The 25,050-nt window shown below is 66.9% G+C and overlaps 14 non-coding genes across 14 annotated transcripts; all 14 read right to left on the reverse strand.

Moving 5' to 3' along the window:
* Positions 1–1,559: 1,559 nt before the first annotated feature.
* Positions 1,560–1,678, reverse strand: LOC126040171 (5S ribosomal RNA). The gene has a single exon (XR_007506589.1). It is a non-coding gene; the product is annotated as a 5S ribosomal RNA (ribosomal RNA).
* Positions 1,679–3,279: 1,601 nt separating this feature from the next.
* Positions 3,280–3,398, reverse strand: LOC126040042 (5S ribosomal RNA). The gene has a single exon (XR_007506461.1). It is a non-coding gene; the product is annotated as a 5S ribosomal RNA (ribosomal RNA).
* A 1,601-nt stretch (positions 3,399–4,999) lies between these two features.
* Positions 5,000–5,118, reverse strand: LOC126040053 (5S ribosomal RNA). Its single transcript, XR_007506474.1, has one exon. It is a non-coding gene; the product is annotated as a 5S ribosomal RNA (ribosomal RNA).
* A 1,601-nt stretch (positions 5,119–6,719) lies between these two features.
* Positions 6,720–6,838, reverse strand: LOC126040066 (5S ribosomal RNA). Its single transcript, XR_007506487.1, has one exon. It is a non-coding gene; the product is annotated as a 5S ribosomal RNA (ribosomal RNA).
* A 1,601-nt stretch (positions 6,839–8,439) lies between these two features.
* On the reverse strand, positions 8,440–8,558 carry LOC126040065 (5S ribosomal RNA). Its single transcript, XR_007506486.1, has one exon. It is a non-coding gene; the product is annotated as a 5S ribosomal RNA (ribosomal RNA).
* A 2,227-nt stretch (positions 8,559–10,785) lies between these two features.
* On the reverse strand, positions 10,786–10,904 carry LOC126040076 (5S ribosomal RNA). Its single transcript, XR_007506497.1, has one exon. It is a non-coding gene; the product is annotated as a 5S ribosomal RNA (ribosomal RNA).
* A 1,601-nt stretch (positions 10,905–12,505) lies between these two features.
* Positions 12,506–12,624, reverse strand: LOC126040087 (5S ribosomal RNA). Its single transcript, XR_007506508.1, has one exon. It is a non-coding gene; the product is annotated as a 5S ribosomal RNA (ribosomal RNA).
* A 1,601-nt stretch (positions 12,625–14,225) lies between these two features.
* On the reverse strand, positions 14,226–14,344 carry LOC126040071 (5S ribosomal RNA). The gene has a single exon (XR_007506492.1). It is a non-coding gene; the product is annotated as a 5S ribosomal RNA (ribosomal RNA).
* A 1,601-nt stretch (positions 14,345–15,945) lies between these two features.
* LOC126040099 (5S ribosomal RNA) lies at positions 15,946–16,064 on the reverse strand. The gene has a single exon (XR_007506519.1). It is a non-coding gene; the product is annotated as a 5S ribosomal RNA (ribosomal RNA).
* A 1,601-nt stretch (positions 16,065–17,665) lies between these two features.
* On the reverse strand, positions 17,666–17,784 carry LOC126040072 (5S ribosomal RNA). The gene has a single exon (XR_007506493.1). It is a non-coding gene; the product is annotated as a 5S ribosomal RNA (ribosomal RNA).
* Positions 17,785–19,385: 1,601 nt separating this feature from the next.
* LOC126040110 (5S ribosomal RNA) lies at positions 19,386–19,504 on the reverse strand. Its single transcript, XR_007506530.1, has one exon. It is a non-coding gene; the product is annotated as a 5S ribosomal RNA (ribosomal RNA).
* Positions 19,505–21,105: 1,601 nt separating this feature from the next.
* Positions 21,106–21,224, reverse strand: LOC126040121 (5S ribosomal RNA). The gene has a single exon (XR_007506541.1). It is a non-coding gene; the product is annotated as a 5S ribosomal RNA (ribosomal RNA).
* A 1,601-nt stretch (positions 21,225–22,825) lies between these two features.
* On the reverse strand, positions 22,826–22,944 carry LOC126040133 (5S ribosomal RNA). Its single transcript, XR_007506552.1, has one exon. It is a non-coding gene; the product is annotated as a 5S ribosomal RNA (ribosomal RNA).
* Positions 22,945–24,545: 1,601 nt separating this feature from the next.
* On the reverse strand, positions 24,546–24,664 carry LOC126040136 (5S ribosomal RNA). The gene has a single exon (XR_007506555.1). It is a non-coding gene; the product is annotated as a 5S ribosomal RNA (ribosomal RNA).
* Between the last annotated feature and the right edge of the window lie 386 nt (positions 24,665–25,050).

The raw sequence follows: 25,050 nt of genomic DNA on the forward strand, positions 1-25,050 counted from the left end.
CGCTCCTACCCCACGCTACGGACTCACTGAGACACGCACAGCAACGGAACGCCTCTAGAACACGCACCTGCCCCACCACGGTCACCCCTGGCAACACCCGCTCTCATCCCCACGCAGCCCTGACCCGCAAAGAGGCCCCTCGGGCCACCGGCAACAGGCTCTCGTCCCACACTACAGCCTCACCGACCCACGCACAGCAGCGGCACGCCTCCAGAACACACACCTGCCCCACCGCGGTGACCCCCGGCAACACCCGCTCACATCCCCACGCAACCCAGGCCCCGCCAAGAGCCCTCTCGGGTGACGACAACCACGCTCCTACCCCACACTACAGACTCACTGAGACACGCACAGCAGCGGCACGCCTCTGGGACACACACCTGCCCCACCACGGTGACCCCCATCAACACCCAGTCTCATCCCCACGCTACCCTGCCCCGCAAGGAGGCCCCTCGGGCCACCGACAACAGGCTCCCGCCCCACACTACTGACTCACTGAGACACGCACAGCAGCGGCACGCCTCAGGACACACACCTGCCCCACCACGGTGACCCCCGGCAACACCCGCTCTCATCCCCACGCACCCCTGCCCCTCAGAGAGTCCCCTCGGACCACCAACACCACGCTCCCACCCCACACTGCAGCCCCAACAACTCAAGCACAGCAACGCAACACCTCTAGAACACACACCTGCCCCACCACGGAGACCCCCAGCAATACCCGTTCACATCCCCACGCAACTCTGCCCCGCCAAGATCCCTCTCGGGCGACCACAACCACACTCCTACCCCACACTGCAGCCTCACCGACCCACGCACAGCAGCGGCACGCCTCTAGACACACACCTGCCCCACCACGGAGACCCCCTGCAATACCCGCTCTCATCCCCACGCACCCCTGCCCCGCAAAGAGGCCCCTGGTGCCACTGACAGCAGGCTCCCACCCCACACTGCAGCCCCACCGACTCACGCACAGCAACGGAACACCTCTAGGACACACACCTGCCCCACCACCATCACCCCTGGCAACACCCACTCTCATCCCCACGCACACCTGCCCCGCAAAGTGGCCCCTCGGGCCACCGGCAACAGGCTCTCGTCCCACACTACAGCCTCACCGACCCACGCACAGCAGCGGCACGCCTCCAGAACACACACCTGCCCCACCGCGGTGACCCCCGGCAACACCCGCTCACATCCCCACGCAACCCTGCCCCGCCAAGAGCCCTCTCGGGCGACCACAACCACGCTCCCACCCCACACTGCAGCCCCACGGAGGGGGGCTGCAGGCAACACCCACACACACCTGCCTTCACCACGTCGACCCCCTGCATCACCTCTACACATCCCCACGCCCCACATCAAGCCCTCTCGCCTAACCACAACCACGCTCTCACCCCGCACTGCAGCCCCACCCACCCACAGAGCAGAGCGCCAGACAGTCGCAGAGCACACCTGCCCCACCACCGCGACCCCGGCCCTCACCCGCACACCCCTGCCCCTCCGCAACACCGCAGCAAGAAAACAGGGGCCGCCCCGCGGCCTCCGCCAAGGCCAAAAGCCTACAGCACCCGGTATTCCCAGGCGGTCTCCCATCCAAGTACTAACCGGGCCCGACCCTGCTTAGCTTCCGAGATCAGACGAGATCGGGCGTTCTCAGGGTGGTATGGCCGTAGGCAGCCCTGTCCCCGCCAAGAGCCCTCTCGGGTGACGACAACCACGCTCCTACCCCACGCTACGGACTCACTGAGACACGCACAGCAACGGAACGCCTCTAGAACACGCACCTGCCCCACCACGGTCACCCCTGGCAACACCCGCTCTCATCCCCACGCAGCCCTGACCCGCAAAGAGGCCCCTCGGGCCACCGGCAACAGGCTCTCGTCCCACACTACAGCCTCACCGACCCACGCACAGCAGCGGCACGCCTCCAGAACACACACCTGCCCCACCGCGGTGACCCCCGGCAACACCCGCTCACATCCCCACGCAACCCAGGCCCCGCCAAGAGCCCTCTCGGGTGACGACAACCACGCTCCTACCCCACACTACAGACTCACTGAGACACGCACAGCAGCGGCACGCCTCTGGGACACACACCTGCCCCACCACGGTGACCCCCATCAACACCCAGTCTCATCCCCACGCTACCCTGCCCCGCAAGGAGGCCCCTCGGGCCACCGACAACAGGCTCCCGCCCCACACTACTGACTCACTGAGACACGCACAGCAGCGGCACGCCTCAGGACACACACCTGCCCCACCACGGTGACCCCCGGCAACACCCGCTCTCATCCCCACGCACCCCTGCCCCTCAGAGAGTCCCCTCGGACCACCAACACCACGCTCCCACCCCACACTGCAGCCCCAACAACTCAAGCACAGCAACGCAACACCTCTAGAACACACACCTGCCCCACCACGGAGACCCCCAGCAATACCCGTTCACATCCCCACGCAACTCTGCCCCGCCAAGATCCCTCTCGGGCGACCACAACCACACTCCTACCCCACACTGCAGCCTCACCGACCCACGCACAGCAGCGGCACGCCTCTAGACACACACCTGCCCCACCACGGAGACCCCCTGCAATACCCGCTCTCATCCCCACGCACCCCTGCCCCGCAAAGAGGCCCCTGGTGCCACTGACAGCAGGCTCCCACCCCACACTGCAGCCCCACCGACTCACGCACAGCAACGGAACACCTCTAGGACACACACCTGCCCCACCACCATCACCCCTGGCAACACCCACTCTCATCCCCACGCACACCTGCCCCGCAAAGTGGCCCCTCGGGCCACCGGCAACAGGCTCTCGTCCCACACTACAGCCTCACCGACCCACGCACAGCAGCGGCACGCCTCCAGAACACACACCTGCCCCACCGCGGTGACCCCCGGCAACACCCGCTCACATCCCCACGCAACCCTGCCCCGCCAAGAGCCCTCTCGGGCGACCACAACCACGCTCCCACCCCACACTGCAGCCCCACGGAGGGGGGCTGCAGGCAACACCCACACACACCTGCCTTCACCACGTCGACCCCCTGCATCACCTCTACACATCCCCACGCCCCACATCAAGCCCTCTCGCCTAACCACAACCACGCTCTCACCCCGCACTGCAGCCCCACCCACCCACAGAGCAGAGCGCCAGACAGTCGCAGAGCACACCTGCCCCACCACCGCGACCCCGGCCCTCACCCGCACACCCCTGCCCCTCCGCAACACCGCAGCAAGAAAACAGGGGCCGCCCCGCGGCCTCCGCCAAGGCCAAAAGCCTACAGCACCCGGTATTCCCAGGCGGTCTCCCATCCAAGTACTAACCGGGCCCGACCCTGCTTAGCTTCCGAGATCAGACGAGATCGGGCGTTCTCAGGGTGGTATGGCCGTAGGCAGCCCTGTCCCCGCCAAGAGCCCTCTCGGGTGACGACAACCACGCTCCTACCCCACGCTACGGACTCACTGAGACACGCACAGCAACGGAACGCCTCTAGAACACGCACCTGCCCCACCACGGTCACCCCTGGCAACACCCGCTCTCATCCCCACGCAGCCCTGACCCGCAAAGAGGCCCCTCGGGCCACCGGCAACAGGCTCTCGTCCCACACTACAGCCTCACCGACCCACGCACAGCAGCGGCACGCCTCCAGAACACACACCTGCCCCACCGCGGTGACCCCCGGCAACACCCGCTCACATCCCCACGCAACCCAGGCCCCGCCAAGGGCCCTCTCGGGTGACGACAACCACGCTCCTACCCCACACTACAGACTCACTGAGACACGCACAGCAGCGGCACGCCTCTGGGACACACACCTGCCCCACCACGGTGACCCCCATCAACACCCAGTCTCATCCCCACGCTACCCTGCCCCGCAAGGAGGCCCCTCGGGCCACCGACAACAGGCTCCCGCCCCACACTACTGACTCACTGAGACACGCACAGCAGCGGCACGCCTCAGGACACACACCTGCCCCACCACGGTGACCCCCGGCAACACCCGCTCTCATCCCCACGCACCCCTGCCCCTCAGAGAGTCCCCTCGGACCACCAGCACCACGCTCCCACCCCACACTGCAGCCCCAACAACTCAAGCACAGCAACGCAACACCTCTAGAACACACACCTGCCCCACCACGGAGACCCCCAGCAATACCCGTTCACATCCCCACGCAACTCTGCCCCGCCAAGATCCCTCTCGGGCGACCACAACCACACTCCTACCCCACACTGCAGCCTCACCGACCCACGCACAGCAGCGGCACGCCTCTAGACACACACCTGCCCCACCACGGAGACCCCCTGCAATACCCGCTCTCATCCCCACGCACCCCTGCCCCGCAAAGAGGCCCCTGGTGCCACTGACAGCAGGCTCCCACCCCACACTGCAGCCCCACCGACTCACGCACAGCAACGGAACACCTCTAGGACACACACCTGCCCCACCACCATCACCCCTGGCAACACCCGCTCTCATCCCCACGCACACCTGCCCCGCAAAGTGGCCCCTCGGGCCACCGGCAACAGGCTCTCGTCCCACACTACAGCCTCACCGACCCACGCACAGCAGCGGCACGCCTCCAGAACACACACCTGCCCCACCGCGGTGACCCCCGGCAACACCCGCTCACATCCCCACGCAACCCTGCCCCGCCAAGAGCCCTCTCGGGCGACCACAACCACGCTCCCACCCCACACTGCAGCCCCACGGAGGGGGGCTGCAGGCAACACCCACACACACCTGCCTTCACCACGTCGACCCCCTGCATCACCTCTACACATCCCCACGCCCCACATCAAGCCCTCTCGCCTAACCACAACCACGCTCTCACCCCGCACTGCAGCCCCACCCACCCACAGAGCAGAGCGCCAGACAGTCGCAGAGCACACCTGCCCCACCACCGCGACCCCGGCCCTCACCCGCACACCCCTGCCCCTCCGCAACACCGCAGCAAGAAAACAGGGGCCGCCCCGCGGCCTCCGCCAAGGCCAAAAGCCTACAGCACCCGGTATTCCCAGGCGGTCTCCCATCCAAGTACTAACCGGGCCCGACCCTGCTTAGCTTCCGAGATCAGACGAGATCGGGCGTTCTCAGGGTGGTATGGCCGTAGGCAGCCCTGTCCCCGCCAAGAGCCCTCTCGGGTGACGACAACCACGCTCCTACCCCACGCTACGGACTCACTGAGACACGCACAGCAACGGAACGCCTCTAGAACACGCACCTGCCCCACCACGGTCACCCCTGGCAACACCCGCTCTCATCCCCACGCAGCCCTGACCCGCAAAGAGGCCCCTCGGGCCACCGGCAACAGGCTCTCGTCCCACACTACAGCCTCACCGACCCACGCACAGCAGCGGCACGCCTCCAGAACACACACCTGCCCCACCGCGGTGACCCCCGGCAACACCCGCTCACATCCCCACGCAACCCAGGCCCCGCCAAGGGCCCTCTCGGGTGACGACAACCACGCTCCTACCCCACACTACAGACTCACTGAGACACGCACAGCAGCGGCACGCCTCTGGGACACACACCTGCCCCACCACGGTGACCCCCATCAACACCCAGTCTCATCCCCACGCTACCCTGCCCCGCAAGGAGGCCCCTCGGGCCACCGACAACAGGCTCCCGCCCCACACTACTGACTCACTGAGACACGCACAGCAGCGGCACGCCTCAGGACACACACCTGCCCCACCACGGTGACCCCCGGCAACACCCGCTCTCATCCCCACGCACCCCTGCCCCTCAGAGAGTCCCCTCGGACCACCAGCACCACGCTCCCACCCCACACTGCAGCCCCAACAACTCAAGCACAGCAACGCAACACCTCTAGAACACACACCTGCCCCACCACGGAGACCCCCAGCAATACCCGTTCACATCCCCACGCAACTCTGCCCCGCCAAGATCCCTCTCGGGCGACCACAACCACACTCCTACCCCACACTGCAGCCTCACCGACCCACGCACAGCAGCGGCACGCCTCTAGACACACACCTGCCCCACCACGGAGACCCCCTGCAATACCCGCTCTCATCCCCACGCACCCCTGCCCCGCAAAGAGGCCCCTGGTGCCACTGACAGCAGGCTCCCACCCCACACTGCAGCCCCACCGACTCACGCACAGCAACGGAACACCTCTAGGACACACACCTGCCCCACCACCATCACCCCTGGCAACACCCGCTCTCATCCCCACGCACACCTGCCCCGCAAAGTGGCCCCGCGGGCCACCGGCAACAGGCTCTCGTCCCACACTACAGCCTCACCGACCCACGCACAGCAGCGGCACGCCTCCAGAACACACACCTGCCCCACCGCGGTGACCCCCGGCAACACCCGCTCACATCCCCACGCAACCCTGCCCCGCCAAGAGCCCTCTCGGGCGACCACAACCACGCTCCCACCCCACACTGCAGCCCCACGGAGGGGGGCTGCAGGCAACACCCACACACACCTGCCTTCACCACGTCGACCCCCTGCATCACCTCTACACATCCCCACGCCCCACATCAAGCCCTCTCGCCTAACCACAACCACGCTCTCACCCCGCACTGCAGCCCCACCCACCCACAGAGCAGAGCGCCAGACAGTCGCAGAGCACACCTGCCCCACCACCGCGACCCCGGCCCTCACCCGCACACCCCTGCCCCTCCGCAACACCGCAGCAAGAAAACAGAGGCCGCCCCGCGGCCTCCGCCAAGGCCAAAAGCCTACAGCACCCGGTATTCCCAGGCGGTCTCCCATCCAAGTACTAACCGGGCCCGACCCAGCTTAGCTTCCGAGATCAGACGAGATCGGGCGTTCTCAGGGTGGTATGGCCGTAGGCAGCCCTGTCCCCGCCAAGAGCCCTCTCGGGTGACGACAACCACGCTCCTACCCCACGCTACGGACTCACTGAGACACGCACAGCAACGGAACGCCTCTAGAACACGCACCTGCCCCACCACGGTCACCCCTGGCAACACCTGCTCTCATCCCCACGCCGCCCTGACCCGCAAAGAGGCCCCTCGGGCCACCGGCAACAGGCTCTCGTCCCACACTACAGCCTCACCGACCCATGCACAGCAGCGGCACGCCTCCAGGACACACACCTGCCCCACCGCGGTGACCCCCGGCAACATCCGCTCACATCCCCACGCAACCCAGGCCCCGCCAAGAGCCCTCTCGGGTGACGACAACCACGCTCCTACCCCACACTACAGACTCACTGAGACACGCACAGCAGCGGCACGCCTCTGGGACACACACCTGCCCCACCACGGTGACCCCCATCAACACCCAGTCTCATCCCCACGCTACCCTGCCCCGCAAGGAGGCCCCTCGGGCCACCGACAACAGGCTCCCGCCCCTCACTACTGACTCACTGAGACACACACAGCTGCGGCACGCCTCAGGACACACACCTGCCCCACCACGGTGACCCCCGGCAACACCCGCTCTCATCCCCACGCACCCCTGCCCCTCAGAGAGTCCCCTCGGACCACCAGCACCACGCTCCCACCCCACACTGCAGCCCCAACAACTCAAGCACAGCAACGCAACACCTCTAGAACACACACCTGCCCCACCACGGAGACCCCCAGCAATACCCGTTCACATCCCCACGCAACTCTGCCCCGCCAAGATCCCTCTCGGGCGACCACAACCACACTCCTACCCCACACTGCAGCCTCACCGACCCACGCACAGCAGCGGCACGCCTCTAGACACACACCTGCCCCACCACGGAGACCCCCTGCAATACCCGCTCTCATCCCCACGCACCCCTGCCCCGCAAAGAGGCCCCTGGTGCCACTGACAGCAGGCTCCCACCCCACACTGCAGCCCCACCGACTCACGCACAGCAACGGAACACCTCTAGGACACACACCTGCCCCACCACCAGCACCCCTGGCAACACCCGCTCTCATCCCCACGCACACCTGCCCCGCAAAGTGGCCCCTCGGGCCACCGGCAACAGGCTCTCGTCCCACACTACAGCCTCACCGACCCACGCACAGCAGCGGCACGCCTCCAGAACACACACCTGCCCCACCGCGGTGACCCCCGGCAACACCCGCTCACATCCCCACGCAACCCTGCCCCGCCAAGAGCCCTCTCGGGCGACCACAACCACGCTCCCACCCCACACTGCAGCCCCACGGAGGGGGGCTGCAGGCAACACCCACACACACCTGCCTTCACCACGTCGACCCCCTGCATCACCTCTACACATCCCCACGCCCCACATCAAGCCCTCTCGCCTAACCACAACCACGCTCTCACCCCGCACTGCAGCCCCACCCACCCACAGAGCAGAGCGCCAGACAGTCGCAGAGCACACCTGCCCCACCACCGCGACCCCGGCCCTCACCCGCACACCCCTGCCCCTCCGCAACACCGCAGCAAGAAAACAGGGGCCGCCCCGCGGCCTCCGCCAAGGCCAAAAGCCTACAGCACCCGGTATTCCCAGGCGGTCTCCCATCCAAGTACTAACCGGGCCCGACCCTGCTTAGCTTCCGAGATCAGACGAGATCGGGCGTTCTCAGGGTGGTATGGCCGTAGGCAGCCCTGTCCCCGCCAAGAGCCCTCTCGGGTGACGACAACCACGCTCCTACCCCACGCTACGGACTCACTGAGACACGCACAGCAACGGAACGCCTCTAGAACACACACCTGCCCCACCACGGTGACCCCCGGCAACACCCGCTCACATCCCCACGCAGCCCTGACCCGCAAAGAGGCCCCTCGGGCCACCGGCAACAGGCTCTCGTCCCACACTACAGCCTCACCGACCCACGCGCAGCAGCGGCACGCCTCCAGAACAAACACCTGCCCCACCGCGGTGACCCCCGGCAACATCCGCTCACATCCCCACGCAACCCAGGCCCCGCCAAGAGCCCTCTCGGGTGACGACAACCACGCTCCTACCCCACACTACAGACTCACTGAGACACGCACAGCAGCGGCACGCCTCTGGGACACACACCTGCCCCACCACGGTGACCCCCATCAACACCCAGTCTCATCCCCACGCTACCCTGCCCCGCAAAGTGGCCCCTCGGGCCACCGGCAACAGGCTCTCGTCCCACACTACAGCCTCACCGACCCACGCACAGCAGCGGCACGCCTCCAGAACACACACCTGCCCCACCGCGGTGACCCCCGGCAACATCCGCTCACATCCCCACGCAACCCTGTCCCCGCCAAGAGCCCTCTCGGGTGACGACAACCACGCTCCTACCCCACGCTACGGACTCACTGAGACACGCACAGCAACGGAACGCCTCTAGAACACGCACCTGCCCCACCACGGTCACCCCTGGCAACACCCGCTCTCATCCCCACGCAGCCCTGACCCGCAAAGAGGCCCCTCGGGCCACCGGCAACAGGCTCTCGTCCCACACTACAGCCTCACCGACCCACGCACAGCAGCGGCACGCCTCCAGAACACACACCTGCCCCACCGCGGTGACCCCCGGCAACACCCGCTCACATCCCCACGCAACCCAGGCCCCGCCAAGAGCCCTCTCGGGTGACGACAACCACGCTCCTACCCCACACTACAGACTCACTGAGACACGCACAGCAGCGGCACGCCTCTGGGACACACACCTGCCCCACCACGGTGACCCCCATCAACACCCAGTCTCATCCCCACGCTACCCTGCCCCGCAAGGAGGCCCCTCGGGCCACCGACAACAGGCTCCCGCCCCACACTACTGACTCACTGAGACACGCACAGCAGCGGCACGCCTCAGGACACACACCTGCCCCACCACGGTGACCCCCGGCAACACCCGCTCTCATCCCCACGCACCCCTGCCCCTCAGAGAGTCCCCTCGGACCACCAACACCACGCTCCCACCCCACACTGCAGCCCCAACAACTCAAGCACAGCAACGCAACACCTCTAGAACACACACCTGCCCCACCACGGAGACCCCCAGCAATACCCGTTCACATCCCCACGCAACTCTGCCCCGCCAAGATCCCTCTCGGGCGACCACAACCACACTCCTACCCCACACTGCAGCCTCACCGACCCACGCACAGCAGCGGCACGCCTCTAGACACACACCTGCCCCACCACGGAGACCCCCTGCAATACCCGCTCTCATCCCCACGCACCCCTGCCCCGCAAAGAGGCCCCTGGTGCCACTGACAGCAGGCTCCCACCCCACACTGCAGCCCCACCGACTCACGCACAGCAACGGAACACCTCTAGGACACACACCTGCCCCACCACCATCACCCCTGGCAACACCCGCTCTCATCCCCACGCACACCTGCCCCGCAAAGTGGCCCCTCGGGCCACCGGCAACAGGCTCTCGTCCCACACTACAGCCTCACCGACCCACGCACAGCAGCGGCACGCCTCCAGAACACACACCTGCCCCACCGCGGTGACCCCCGGCAACACCCGCTCACATCCCCACGCAACCCTGCCCCGCCAAGAGCCCTCTCGGGCGACCACAACCACGCTCCCACCCCACACTGCAGCCCCACGGAGGGGGGCTGCAGGCAACGCCCACACACACCTGCCTTCACCACGTCGACCCCCTGCATCACCTCTACACATCCCCACGCCCCACATCAAGCCCTCTCGCCTAACCACAACCACGCTCTCACCCCGCACTGCAGCCCCACCCACCCACAGAGCAGAGCGCCAGACAGTCGCAGAGCACACCTGCCCCACCACCGCGACCCCGGCCCTCACCCGCACACCCCTGCCCCTCCGCAACACCGCAGCAAGAAAACAGGGGCCGCCCCGCGGCCTCCGCCAAGGCCAAAAGCCTACAGCACCCGGTATTCCCAGGCGGTCTCCCATCCAAGTACTAACCGGGCCCGACCCTGCTTAGCTTCCGAGATCAGACGAGATCGGGCGTTCTCAGGGTGGTATGGCCGTAGGCAGCCCTGTCCCCGCCAAGAGCCCTCTCGGGTGACGACAACCACGCTCCTACCCCACGCTACGGACTCACTGAGACACGCACAGCAACGGAACGCCTCTAGAACACGCACCTGCCCCACCACGGTCACCCCTGGCAACACCCGCTCTCATCCCCACGCAGCCCTGACCCGCAAAGAGGCCCCTCGGGCCACCGGCAACAGGCTCTCGTCCCACACTACAGCCTCACCGACCCACGCACAGCAGCGGCACGCCTCCAGAACACACACCTGCCCCACCGCGGTGACCCCCGGCAACACCCGCTCACATCCCCACGCAACCCAGGCCCCGCCAAGAGCCCTCTCGGGTGACGACAACCACGCTCCTACCCCACACTACAGACTCACTGAGACACGCACAGCAGCGGCACGCCTCTGGGACACACACCTGCCCCACCACGGTGACCCCCATCAACACCCAGTCTCATCCCCACGCTACCCTGCCCCGCAAGGAGGCCCCTCGGGCCACCGACAACAGGCTCCCGCCCCGCACTACTGACTCACTGAGACACGCACAGCAGCGGCACGCCTCAGGACACACACCTGCCCCACCACGGTGACCCCCGGCAACACCCGCTCTCATCCCCACGCACCCCTGCCCCTCAGAGAGTCCCCTCGGACCACCAACACCACGCTCCCACCCCACACTGCAGCCCCAACAACTCAAGCACAGCAACGCAACACCTCTAGAACACACACCTGCCCCACCACGGAGACCCCCAGCAATACCCGTTCACATCCCCACGCAACTCTGCCCCGCCAAGATCCCTCTCGGGCGACCACAACCACACTCCTACCCCACACTGCAGCCTCACCGACCCACGCACAGCAGCGGCACGCCTCTAGACACACACCTGCCCCACCACGGAGACCCCCTGCAATACCCGCTCTCATCCCCACGCACCCCTGCCCCGCAAAGAGGCCCCTGGTGCCACTGACAGCAGGCTCCCACCCCACACTGCAGCCCCACCGACTCACGCACAGCAACGGAACACCTCTAGGACACACACCTGCCCCACCACCATCACCCCTGGCAACACCCGCTCTCATCCCCACGCACACCTGCCCCGCAAAGTGGCCCCTCGGGCCACCGGCAACGGGCTCTCGTCCCACACTACAGCCTCACCGACCCACGCACAGCAGCGGCACGCCTCCAGAACACACACCTGCCCCACCGCGGTGACCCCCGGCAACACCCGCTCACATCCCCACGCAACCCTGCCCCGCCAAGAGCCCTCTCGGGCGACCACAACCACGCTCCCACCCCACACTGCAGCCCCACGGAGGGGGGCTGCAGGCAACACCCACACACACCTGCCTTCACCACGTCGACCCCCTGCATCACCTCTACACATCCCCACGCCCCACATCAAGCCCTCTCGCCTAACCACAACCACGCTCTCACCCCGCACTGCAGCCCCACCCACCCACAGAGCAGAGCGCCAGACAGTCGCAGAGCACACCTGCCCCACCACCGCGACCCCGGCCCTCACCCGCACACCCCTGCCCCTCCGCAACACCGCAGCAAGAAAACAGGGGCCGCCCCGCGGCCTCCGCCAAGGCCAAAAGCCTACAGCACCCGGTATTCCCAGGCGGTCTCCCATCCAAGTACTAACCGGGCCCGACCCTGCTTAGCTTCCGAGATCAGACGAGATCGGGCGTTCTCAGGGTGGTATGGCCGTAGGCAGCCCTGTCCCCGCCAAGAGCCCTCTCGGGTGACGACAACCACGCTCCTACCCCACGCTACGGACTCACTGAGACACGCACAGCAACGGAACGCCTCTAGAACACGCACCTGCCCCACCACGGTCACCCCTGGCAACACCCGCTCTCATCCCCACGCAGCCCTGACCCGCAAAGAGGCCCCTCGGGCCACCGGCAACAGGCTCTCGTCCCACACTACAGCCTCACCGACCCACGCACAGCAGCGGCACGCCTCCAGAACACACACCTGCCCCACCGCGGTGACCCCCGGCAACACCCGCTCACATCCCCACGCAACCCAGGCCCCGCCAAGAGCCCTCTCGGGTGACGACAACCACGCTCCTACCCCACACTACAGACTCACTGAGACACGCACAGCAGCGGCACGCCTCTGGGACACACACCTGCCCCACCACGGTGACCCCCATCAACACCCAGTCTCATCCCCACGCTACCCTGCCCCGCAAGGAGGCCCCTCGGGCCACCGACAACAGGCTCCCGCCCCACACTACTGACTCACTGAGACACGCACAGCAGCGGCACGCCTCAGGACACATACCTGCCCCGCCACGGTGACCCCCGGCAACACCCGCTCTCATCCCCACGCACCCCTGCCCCTCAGAGAGTCCCCTCGGACCACCAGCACCACGCTCCCACCCCACACTGCAGCCCCAACAACTCAAGCACAGCAACGCAACACCTCTAGAACACACACCTGCCCCACCACGGAGACCCCCAGCAATACCCGTTCACATCCCCACGCAACTCTGCCCCGCCAAGATCCCTCTCGGGCGACCACAACCACACTCCTACCCCACACTGCAGCCTCACCGACCCACGCACAGCAGCGGCACGCCTCTAGACACACACCTGCCCCACCACGGAGACCCCCTGCAATACCCGCTCTCATCCCCACGCACCCCTGCCCCGCAAAGAGGCCCCTGGTGCCACTGACAGCAGGCTCCCACCCCACACTGCAGCCCCACCGACTCACGCACAGCAACGGAACACCTCTAGGACACACACCTGCCCCACCACCATCACCCCTGGCAACACCCGCTCTCATCCCCACGCACGCCTGCCCCGCAAAGTGGCCCCTCGGGCCACCGGCAACAGGCTCTCGTCCCACACTACAGCCTCACCGACCCACGCACAGCAGCGGCACGCCTCCAGAACACACACCTGCCCCACCGCGGTGACCCCCGGCAACACCCGCTCACATCCCCACGCAACCCTGCCCCGCCAAGAGCCCTCTCGGGCGACCACAACCACGCTCCCACCCCACACTGCAGCCCCACGGAGGGGGGCTGCAGGCAACGCCCACACACACCTGCCTTCACCACGTCGACCCCCTGCATCACCTCTACACATCCCCACGCCCCACATCAAGCCCTCTCGCCTAACCACAACCACGCTCTCACCCCGCACTGCAGCCCCACCCACCCACAGAGCAGAGCGCCAGACAGTCGCAGAGCACACCTGCCCCACCACCGCGACCCCGGCCCTCACCCGCACACCCCTGCCCCTCCGCAACACCGCAGCAAGAAAACAGGGGCCGCCCCGCGGCCTCCGCCAAGGCCAAAAGCCTACAGCACCCGGTATTCCCAGGCGGTCTCCCATCCAAGTACTAACGGGGCCCGACCCTGCTTAGCTTCCGAGATCAGACGAGATCGGGCGTTCTCAGGGTGGTATGGCCGTAGGCAGCCCTGTCCCCGCCAAGAGCCCTCTCGGGTGACGACAACCACGCTCCTACCCCACGCTACGGACTCACTGAGACACGCACAGCAACGGAACGCCTCTAGAACACGCACCTGCCCCACCACGGTCACCCCTGGCAACACCCGCTCTCATCCCCACGCAGCCCTGACCCGCAAAGAGGCCCCTCGGGCCACCGGCAACAGGCTCTCGTCCCACACTACAGCCTCACCGACCCACGCACAGCAGCGGCACGCCTCCAGAACACACACCTGCCCCACCGCGGTGACCCCCGGCAACACCCGCTCACATCCCCACGCAACCCAGGCCCCGCCAAGAGCCCTCTCGGGTGACGACAACCACGCTCCTACCCCACACTACAGACTCACTGAGACACGCACAGCAGCGGCACGCCTCTGGGACACACACCTGCCCCACCACGGTGACCCCCATCAACACCCAGTCTCATCCCCACGCTACCCTGCCCCGCAAGGAGGCCCCTCGGGCCACCGACAACAGGCTCCCGCCCCACACTACTGACTCACTGAGACACGCACAGCAGCGGCACGCCTCAGGACACATACCTGCCCCGCCACGGTGACCCCCGGCAACACCCGCTCTCATCCCCACGCACCCCTGCCCCTCAGAGAGTCCCCTCGGACCACCAGCACCACGCTCCCACCCCACACTGCAGCCCCAACAACTCAAGCACAGCAACGCAACACCTCTAGAACACACACCTGCCCCACCACGGAGACCCCCAGCAATACCCGTTCACATCCCCACGCAACTCTGCCCCGCCAAGATCCCTCTCGGGCGACCACAACCACACTCCTACCCCACACTGCAGCCTCACCGACCCACGCACAGCAGCGGCACGCCTCTAGACACACACCTGCCCCACCACGGAGACCCCCTGCAATACCCGCTCTCATCCCCACGCACCCCTGCCCCGCAAAGAGGCCCCTGGTGCCACTGACAGCAGGCTCCCACCCCACACTGCAGCCCCACCGACTCACGCACAGCAACGGAACACCTCTAGGACACACACCTGCCCCACCACCATCACCCCTGGCAACACCCGCTCTCATCCCCACGCACGCCTGCCCCGCAAAGTGGCCCCTCGGGCCACCGGCAACAGGCTCTCGTCCCACACTACAGCCTCACCGACCCACGCACAGCAGCGGCACGCCTCCAGAACACACACCTGCCCCACCGCGGTGACCCCCGGCAACACCCGCTCACATCCCCACGCAACCCTGCCCCGCCAAGAGCCCTCTCGGGCGACCACAACCACGCTCCCACCCCACACTGCAGCCCCACGGAGGGGGGCTGCAGGCAACGCCCACACACACCTGCCTTCACCACGTCGACCCCCTGCATCACCTCTACACATCCCCACGCCCCACATCAAGCCCTCTCGCCTAACCACAACCACGCTCTCACCCCGCACTGCAGCCCCACCCACCCACAGAGCAGAGCGCCAGACAGTCGCAGAGCACACCTGCCCCACCACCGCGACCCCGGCCCTCACCCGCACACCCCTGCCCCTCCGCAACACCGCAGCAAGAAAACAGGGGCCGCCCCGCGGCCTCCGCCAAGGCCAAAAGCCTACAGCACCCGGTATTCCCAGGCGGTCTCCCATCCAAGTACTAACCGGGCCCGACCCTGCTTAGCTTCCGAGATCAGACGAGATCGGGCGTTCTCAGGGTGGTATGGCCGTAGGCAGCCCTGTCCCCGCCAAGAGCCCTCTCGGGTGACGACAACCACGCTCCTACCCCACGCTACGGACTCACTGAGACACGCACAGCAACGGAACGCCTCTAGAACACGCACCTGCCCCACCACGGTCACCCCTGGCAACACCCGCTCTCATCCCCACGCAGCCCTGACCCGCAAAGAGGCCCCTCGGGCCACCGGCAACAGGCTCTCGTCCCACACTACAGCCTCACCGACCCACGCACAGCAGCGGCACGCCTCCAGAACACACACCTGCCCCACCGCGGTGACCCCCGGCAACACCCGCTCACATCCCCACGCAACCCAGGCCCCGCCAAGAGCCCTCTCGGGTGACGACAACCACGCTCCTACCCCACACTACAGACTCACTGAGACACGCACAGCAGCGGCACGCCTCTGGGACACACACCTGCCCCACCACGGTGACCCCCATCAACACCCAGTCTCATCCCCACGCTACCCTGCCCCGCAAGGAGGCCCCTCGGGCCACCGACAACAGGCTCCCGCCCCACACTACTGACTCACTGAGACACGCACAGCAGCGGCACGCCTCAGGACACACACCTGCCCCACCACGGTGACCCCCGGCAACACCCGCTCTCATCCCCACGCACCCCTGCCCCTCAGAGAGTCCCCTCGGACCACCAACACCACGCTCCCACCCCACACTGCAGCCCCAACAACTCAAGCACAGCAACGCAACACCTCTAGAACACACACCTGCCCCACCACGGAGACCCCCAGCAATACCCGTTCACATCCCCACGCAACTCTGCCCCGCCAAGATCCCTCTCGGGCGACCACAACCACACTCCTACCCCACACTGCAGCCTCACCGACCCACGCACAGCAGCGGCACGCCTCTAGACACACACCTGCCCCACCACGGAGACCCCCTGCAATACCCGCTCTCATCCCCACGCACCCCTGCCCCGCAAAGAGGCCCCTGGTGCCACTGACAGCAGGCTCCCACCCCACACTGCAGCCCCACCGACTCACGCACAGCAACGGAACACCTCTAGGACACACACCTGCCCCACCACCATCACCCCTGGCAACACCCGCTCTCATCCCCACGCACACCTGCCCCGCAAAGTGGCCCCTCGGGCCACCGGCAACAGGCTCTCGTCCCACACTACAGCCTCACCGACCCACGCACAGCAGCGGCACGCCTCCAGAACACACACCTGCCCCACCGCGGTGACCCCCGGCAACACCCGCTCACATCCCCACGCAACCCTGCCCCGCCAAGAGCCCTCTCGGGCGACCACAACCACGCTCCCACCCCACACTGCAGCCCCACGGAGGGGGGCTGCAGGCAACGCCCACACACACCTGCCTTCACCACGTCGACCCCCTGCATCACCTCTACACATCCCCACGCCCCACATCAAGCCCTCTCGCCTAACCACAACCACGCTCTCACCCCGCACTGCAGCCCCACCCACCCACAGAGCAGAGCGCCAGACAGTCGCAGAGCACACCTGCCCCACCACCGCGACCCCGGCCCTCACCCGCACACCCCTGCCCCTCCGCAACACCGCAGCAAGAAAACAGGGGCCGCCCCGCGGCCTCCGCCAAGGCCAAAAGCCTACAGCACCCGGTATTCCCAGGCGGTCTCCCATCCAAGTACTAACGGGGCCCGACCCTGCTTAGCTTCCGAGATCAGACGAGATCGGGCGTTCTCAGGGTGGTATGGCCGTAGGCAGCCCTGTCCCCGCCAAGAGCCCTCTCGGGTGACGACAACCACGCTCCTACCCCACGCTACGGACTCACTGAGACACGCACAGCAACGGAACGCCTCTAGAACACGCACCTGCCCCACCACGGTCACCCCTGGCAACACCCGCTCTCATCCCCACGCAGCCCTGACCCGCAAAGAGGCCCCTCGGGCCACCGGCAACAGGCTCTCGTCCCACACTACAGCCTCACCGACCCACGCACAGCAGCGGCACGCCTCCAGAACACACACCTGCCCCACCGCGGTGACCCCCGGCAACACCCGCTCACATCCCCACGCAACCCAGGCCCCGCCAAGAGCCCTCTCGGGTGACGACAACCACGCTCCTACCCCACACTACAGACTCACTGAGACACGCACAGCAGCGGCACGCCTCTGGGACACACACCTGCCCCACCACGGTGACCCCCATCAACACCCAGTCTCATCCCCACGCTACCCTGCCCCGCAAGGAGGCCCCTCGGGCCACCGACAACAGGCTCCCGCCCCGCACTACTGACTCACTGAGACACGCACAGCAGCGGCACGCCTCAGGACACACACCTGCCCCACCACGGTGACCCCCGGCAACACCCGCTCTCATCCCCACGCACCCCTGCCCCTCAGAGAGTCCCCTCGGACCACCAACACCACGCTCCCACCCCACACTGCAGCCCCAACAACTCAAGCACAGCAACGCAACACCTCTAGAACACACACCTGCCCCACCACGGAGACCCCCAGCAATACCCGTTCACATCCCCACGCAACTCTGCCCCGCCAAGATCCCTCTCGGGCGACCACAACCACACTCCTACCCCACACTGCAGCCTCACCGACCCACGCACAGCAGCGGCACGCCTCTAGACACACACCTGCCCCACCACGGAGACCCCCTGCAATACCCGCTCTCATCCCCACGCACCCCTGCCCCGCAAAGAGGCCCCTGGTGCCACTGACAGCAGGCTCCCACCCCACACTGCAGCCCCACCGACTCACGCACAGCAACGGAACACCTCTAGGACACACACCTGCCCCACCACCATCACCCCTGGCAACACCCGCTCTCATCCCCACGCACACCTGCCCCGCAAAGTGGCCCCTCGGGCCACCGGCAACGGGCTCTCGTCCCACACTACAGCCTCACCGACCCACGCACAGCAGCGGCACGCCTCCAGAACACACACCTGCCCCACCGCGGTGACCCCCGGCAACACCCGCTCACATCCCCACGCAACCCTGCCCCGCCAAGAGCCCTCTCGGGCGACCACAACCACGCTCCCACCCCACACTGCAGCCCCACGGAGGGGGGCTGCAGGCAACACCCACACACACCTGCCTTCACCACGTCGACCCCCTGCATCACCTCTACACATCCCCACGCCCCACATCAAGCCCTCTCGCCTAACCACAACCACGCTCTCACCCCGCACTGCAGCCCCACCCACCCACAGAGCAGAGCGCCAGACAGTCGCAGAGCACACCTACCCCACCACCGCGACCCCGGCCCTCACCCGCACACCCCTGCCCCTCCGCAACACCGCAGCAAGAAAACAGGGGCCGCCCCGCGGCCTCCGCCAAGGCCAAAAGCCTACAGCACCCGGTATTCCCAGGCGGTCTCCCATCCAAGTACTAACCGGGCCCGACCCTGCTTAGCTTCCGAGATCAGACGAGATCGGGCGTTCTCAGGGTGGTATGGCCGTAGGCAGCCCTGTCCCCGCCAAGAGCCCTCTCGGGTGACGACAACCACGCTCCTACCCCACGCTACGGACTCACTGAGACACGCACAGCAACGGAACGCCTCTAGAACACGCACCTGCCCCACCACGGTCACCCCTGGCAACACCCGCTCTCATCCCCACGCAGCCCTGACCCGCAAAGAGGCCCCTCGGGCCACCGGCAACAGGCTCTCGTCCCACACTACAGCCTCACCGACCCACGCACAGCAGCGGCACGCCTCCAGAACACACACCTGCCCCACCGCGGTGACCCCCGGCAACACCCGCTCACATCCCCACGCAACCCAGGCCCCGCCAAGAGCCCTCTCGGGTGACGACAACCACGCTCCTACCCCACACTACAGACTCACTGAGACACGCACAGCAGCGGCACGCCTCTGGGACACACACCTGCCCCACCACGGTGACCCCCATCAACACCCAGTCTCATCCCCACGCTACCCTGCCCCGCAAGGAGGCCCCTCGGGCCACCGACAACAGGCTCCCGCCCCACACTACTGACTCACTGAGACACGCACAGCAGCGGCACGCCTCAGGACACATACCTGCCCCGCCACGGTGACCCCCGGCAACACCCGCTCTCATCCCCACGCACCCCTGCCCCTCAGAGAGTCCCCTCGGACCACCAGCACCACGCTCCCACCCCACACTGCAGCCCCAACAACTCAAGCACAGCAACGCAACACCTCTAGAACACACACCTGCCCCACCACGGAGACCCCCAGCAATACCCGTTCACATCCCCACGCAACTCTGCCCCGCCAAGATCCCTCTCGGGCGACCACAACCACACTCCTACCCCACACTGCAGCCTCACCGACCCACGCACAGCAGCGGCACGCCTCTAGACACACACCTGCCCCACCACGGAGACCCCCTGCAATACCCGCTCTCATCCCCACGCACCCCTGCCCCGCAAAGAGGCCCCTGGTGCCACTGACAGCAGGCTCCCACCCCACACTGCAGCCCCACCGACTCACGCACAGCAACGGAACACCTCTAGGACACACACCTGCCCCACCACCATCACCCCTGGCAACACCCGCTCTCATCCCCACGCACGCCTGCCCCGCAAAGTGGCCCCTCGGGCCACCGGCAACAGGCTCTCGTCCCACACTACAGCCTCACCGACCCACGCACAGCAGCGGCACGCCTCCAGAACACACACCTGCCCCACCGCGGTGACCCCCGGCAACACCCGCTCACATCCCCACGCAACCCTGCCCCGCCAAGAGCCCTCTCGGGCGACCACAACCACGCTCCCACCCCACACTGCAGCCCCACGGAGGGGGGCTGCAGGCAACACCCACACACACCTGCCTTCACCACGTCGACCCCCTGCATCACCTCTACACATCCCCACGCCCCACATCAAGCCCTCTCGCCTAACCACAACCACGCTCTCACCCCGCACTGCAGCCCCACCCACCCACAGAGCAGAGCGCCAGACAGTCGCAGAGCACACCAGCCCCACCACCGCGACCCCGGCCCACACCCGCACACCCCTGCCCCTCCCCAACACCCCAGCAAGAAAAAAGGGGCCGCCCCGCGGCCTCCGCCAAGGCCAAAAGCCTACAGCACCCGGTATTCCCAGGCGGTCTCCCATCCAAGTACTAACCGGGCCCGACCCTGCTTAGCTTCCGAGATCAGACGAGATCGGGCGTTCTCAGGGTGGTATGGCCGTAGGCAGCCCTGTCCCCGCCAAGAGCCCTCTCGGGTGACGACAACCACGCTCCTACCCCACGCTACGGACTCACTGAGACACGCACAGCAACGGAACGCCTCTAGAACACGCACCTGCCCCACCACGGTCACCCCTGGCAACACCCGCTCTCATCCCCACGCAGCCCTGACCCGCAAAGAGGCCCCTCGGGCCACCGGCAACAGGCTCTCGTCCCACACTACAGCCTCACCGACCCACGCACAGCAGCGGCACGCCTCCAGAACACACACCTGCCCCACCGCGGTGACCCCCGGCAACACCCGCTCACATCCCCACGCAACCCAGGCCCCGCCAAAGGCCCTCTCGGGTGACGACAACCACGCTCCTACCCCACACTACAGACTCACTGAGACACGCACAGCAGCGGCACGCCTCTGGGACACACACCTGCCCCACCACGGTGACCCCCATCAACACCCAGTCTCATCCCCACGCTACCCTGCCCCGCAAGGAGGCCCCTCGGGCCACCGACAACAGGCTCCCGCCCCACACTACTGACTCACTGAGACACGCACAGCAGCGGCACGCCTCAGGACACACACCTGCCCCACCACGGTGACCCCCGGCAACACCCGCTCTCATCCCCACGCACCCCTGCCCCTCAGAGAGTCCCCTCGGACCACCAACACCACGCTCCCACCCCACACTGCAGCCCCAACAACTCAAGCACAGCAACGCAACACCTCTAGAACACACACCTGCCCCACCACGGAGACCCCCAGCAATACCCGTTCACATCCCCACGCAACTCTGCCCCGCCAAGATCCCTCTCGGGCGACCACAACCACACTCCTACCCCACACTGCAGCCTCACCGACCCACGCACAGCAGCGGCACGCCTCTAGACACACACCTGCCCCACCACGGAGACCCCCTGCAATACCCGCTCTCATCCCCACGCACCCCTGCCCCGCAAAGAGGCCCCTGGTGCCACTGACAGCAGGCTCCCACCCCACACTGCAGCCCCACCGACTCACGCACAGCAACGGAACACCTCTAGGACACACACCTGCCCCACCACCAGCACCCCTGGCAACACCCGCTCTCATCCCCACGCACACCTGCCCCGCAAAGTGGCCCCTCGGGCCACCGGCAACAGGCTCTCGTCCCACACTACAGCCTCACCGACCCACGCACAGCAGCGGCACGCCTCCAGAACACACACCTGCCCCACCGCGGTGACCCCCGGCAACACCCGCTCACATCCCCACGCAACCCTGCCCCGCCAAGAGCCCTCTCGGGCGACCACAACCACGCTCCCACCCCACACTGCAGCCCCACGGAGGGGGGCTGCAGGCAACACCCACACACACCTGCCTTCACCACGTCAACCCCCTGCATCACCTCTACACATCCCCACGCCCCACATCAAGCCCTCTCGCCTAACCACAACCACGCTCTCACCCCGCACTGCAGCCCCACCCACCCACAGAGCAGAGCGCCAGACAGTCGCAGAGCACACCTGCCCCACCACCGCGACCCCGGCCCTCACCCGCACACCCCTGCCCCTCTGCAACACCGCAGCAAGAAAACAGGGGCCGCCCCGCGGCCTCCGCCAAGGCCAAAAGCCTACAGCACCCGGTATTCCCAGGCGGTCTCCCATCCAAGTACTAACCGGGCCCGACCCTGCTTAGCTTCCGAGATCAGACGAGATCGGGCGTTCTCAGGGTGGTATGGCCGTAGGCAGCCCTGTCCCCGCCAAGAGCCCTCTCGGGTGACGACAACCACGCTCCTACCCCACGCTACGGACTCACTGAGACACGCACAGCAACGGAACGCCTCTAGAACACGCACCTGCCCCACCACGGTCACCCCTGGCAACACCCGCTCTCATCCCCACGCAGCCCTGACCCGCAAAGAGGCCCCTCGGGCCACCGGCAACAGGCTCTCGTCCCACACTACAGCCTCACCGACCCACGCACAGCAGCGGCACGCCTCCAGAACACACACCTGCCCCACCGCGGTGACCCCCGGCAACACCCGCTCACATCCCCACGCAACCCAGGCCCCGCCAAGAGCCCTCTCGGGTGACGACAACCACGCTCCTACCCCACACTACAGACTCACTGAGACACGCACAGCAGCGGCACGCCTCTGGGACACACACCTGCCCCACCACGGTGACCCCCATCAACACCCAGTCTCATCCCCACGCTACCCTGCCCCGCAAGGAGGCCCCTCGGGCCACCGACAACAGGCTCCCGCCCCGCACTACTGACTCACTGAGACACGCACAGCAGCGGCACGCCTCAGGACACACACCTGCCCCACCACGGTGACCCCCGGCAACACCCGCTCTCATCCCCACGCACCCCTGCCCCTCAGAGAGTCCCCTCGGACCACCAACACCACGCTCCCACCCCACACTGCAGCCCCAACAACTCAAGCACAGCAACGCAACACCTCTAGAACACACACCTGCCCCACCACGGAGACCCCCAGCAATACCCGTTCACATCCCCACGCAACTCTGCCCCGCCAAGATCCCTCTCGGGCGACCACAACCACACTCCTACCCCACACTGCAGCCTCACCGACCCACGCACAGCAGCGGCACGCCTCTAGACACACACCTGCCCCACCACGGAGACCCCCTGCAATACCCGCTCTCATCCCCACGCACCCCTGCCCCGCAAAGAGGCCCCTGGTGCCACTGACAGCAGGCTCCCACCCCACACTGCAGCCCCACCGACTCACGCACAGCAACGGAACACCTCTAGGACACACACCTGCCCCACCACCATCACCCCTGGCAACACCCGCTCTCATCCCCACGCACACCTGCCCCGCAAAGTGGCCCCTCGGGCCACCGGCAACAGGCTCTCGTCCCACACTACAGCCTCACCGACCCACGCACAGCAGCGGCACGCCTCCAGAACACACACCTGCCCCACCGCGGTGACCCCCGGCAACACCCGCTCACATCCCCACGCAACCCTGCCCCGCCAAGAGCCCTCTCGGGCGACCACAACCACGCTCCCACCCCACACTGCAGCCCCACGGAGGGGGGCTGCAGGCAACGCCCACACACACCTGCCTTCACCACGTCGACCCCCTGCATCACCTCTACACATCCCCACGCCCCACATCAAGCCCTCTCGCCTAACCACAACCACGCTCTCACCCCGCACTGCAGCCCCACCCACCCACAGAGCAGAGCGCCAGACAGTCGCAGAGCACACCTGCCCCACCACCGCGACCCCGGCCCTCACCCGCACACCCCTGCCCCTCCGCAACACCGCAGCAAGAAAACAGGGGCCGCCCCGCGGCCTCCGCCAAGGCCAAAAGCCTACAGCACCCGGTATTCCCAGGCGGTCTCCCATCCAAGTACTAACCGGGCCCGACCCTGCTTAGCTTCCGAGATCAGACGAGATCGGGCGTTCTCAGGGTGGTATGGCCGTAGGCAGCCCTGTCCCCGCCAAGAGCCCTCTCGGGTGACGACAACCACGCTCCTACCCCACGCTACGGACTCACTGAGACACGCACAGCAACGGAACGCCTCTAGAACACGCACCTGCCCCACCACGGTCACCCCTGGCAACACCCGCTCTCATCCCCACGCAGCCCTGACCCGCAAAGAGGCCCCTCGGGCCACCGGCAACAGGCTCTCGTCCCACACTACAGCCTCACCGACCCACGCACAGCAGCGGCACGCCTCCAGAACACACACCTGCCCCACCGCGGTGACCCCCGGCAACACCCGCTCACATCCCCACGCAACCCAGGCCCCGCCAAGAGCCCTCTCGGGTGACGACAACCACGCTCCTACCCCACACTACAGACTCACTGAG

Source organism: Accipiter gentilis, chromosome 6 (assembly GCF_929443795.1).
Source record: "Accipiter gentilis chromosome 6, bAccGen1.1, whole genome shotgun sequence".
NCBI classification, from domain to species: Eukaryota; Metazoa; Chordata; class Aves; order Accipitriformes; family Accipitridae; genus Astur; species Astur gentilis.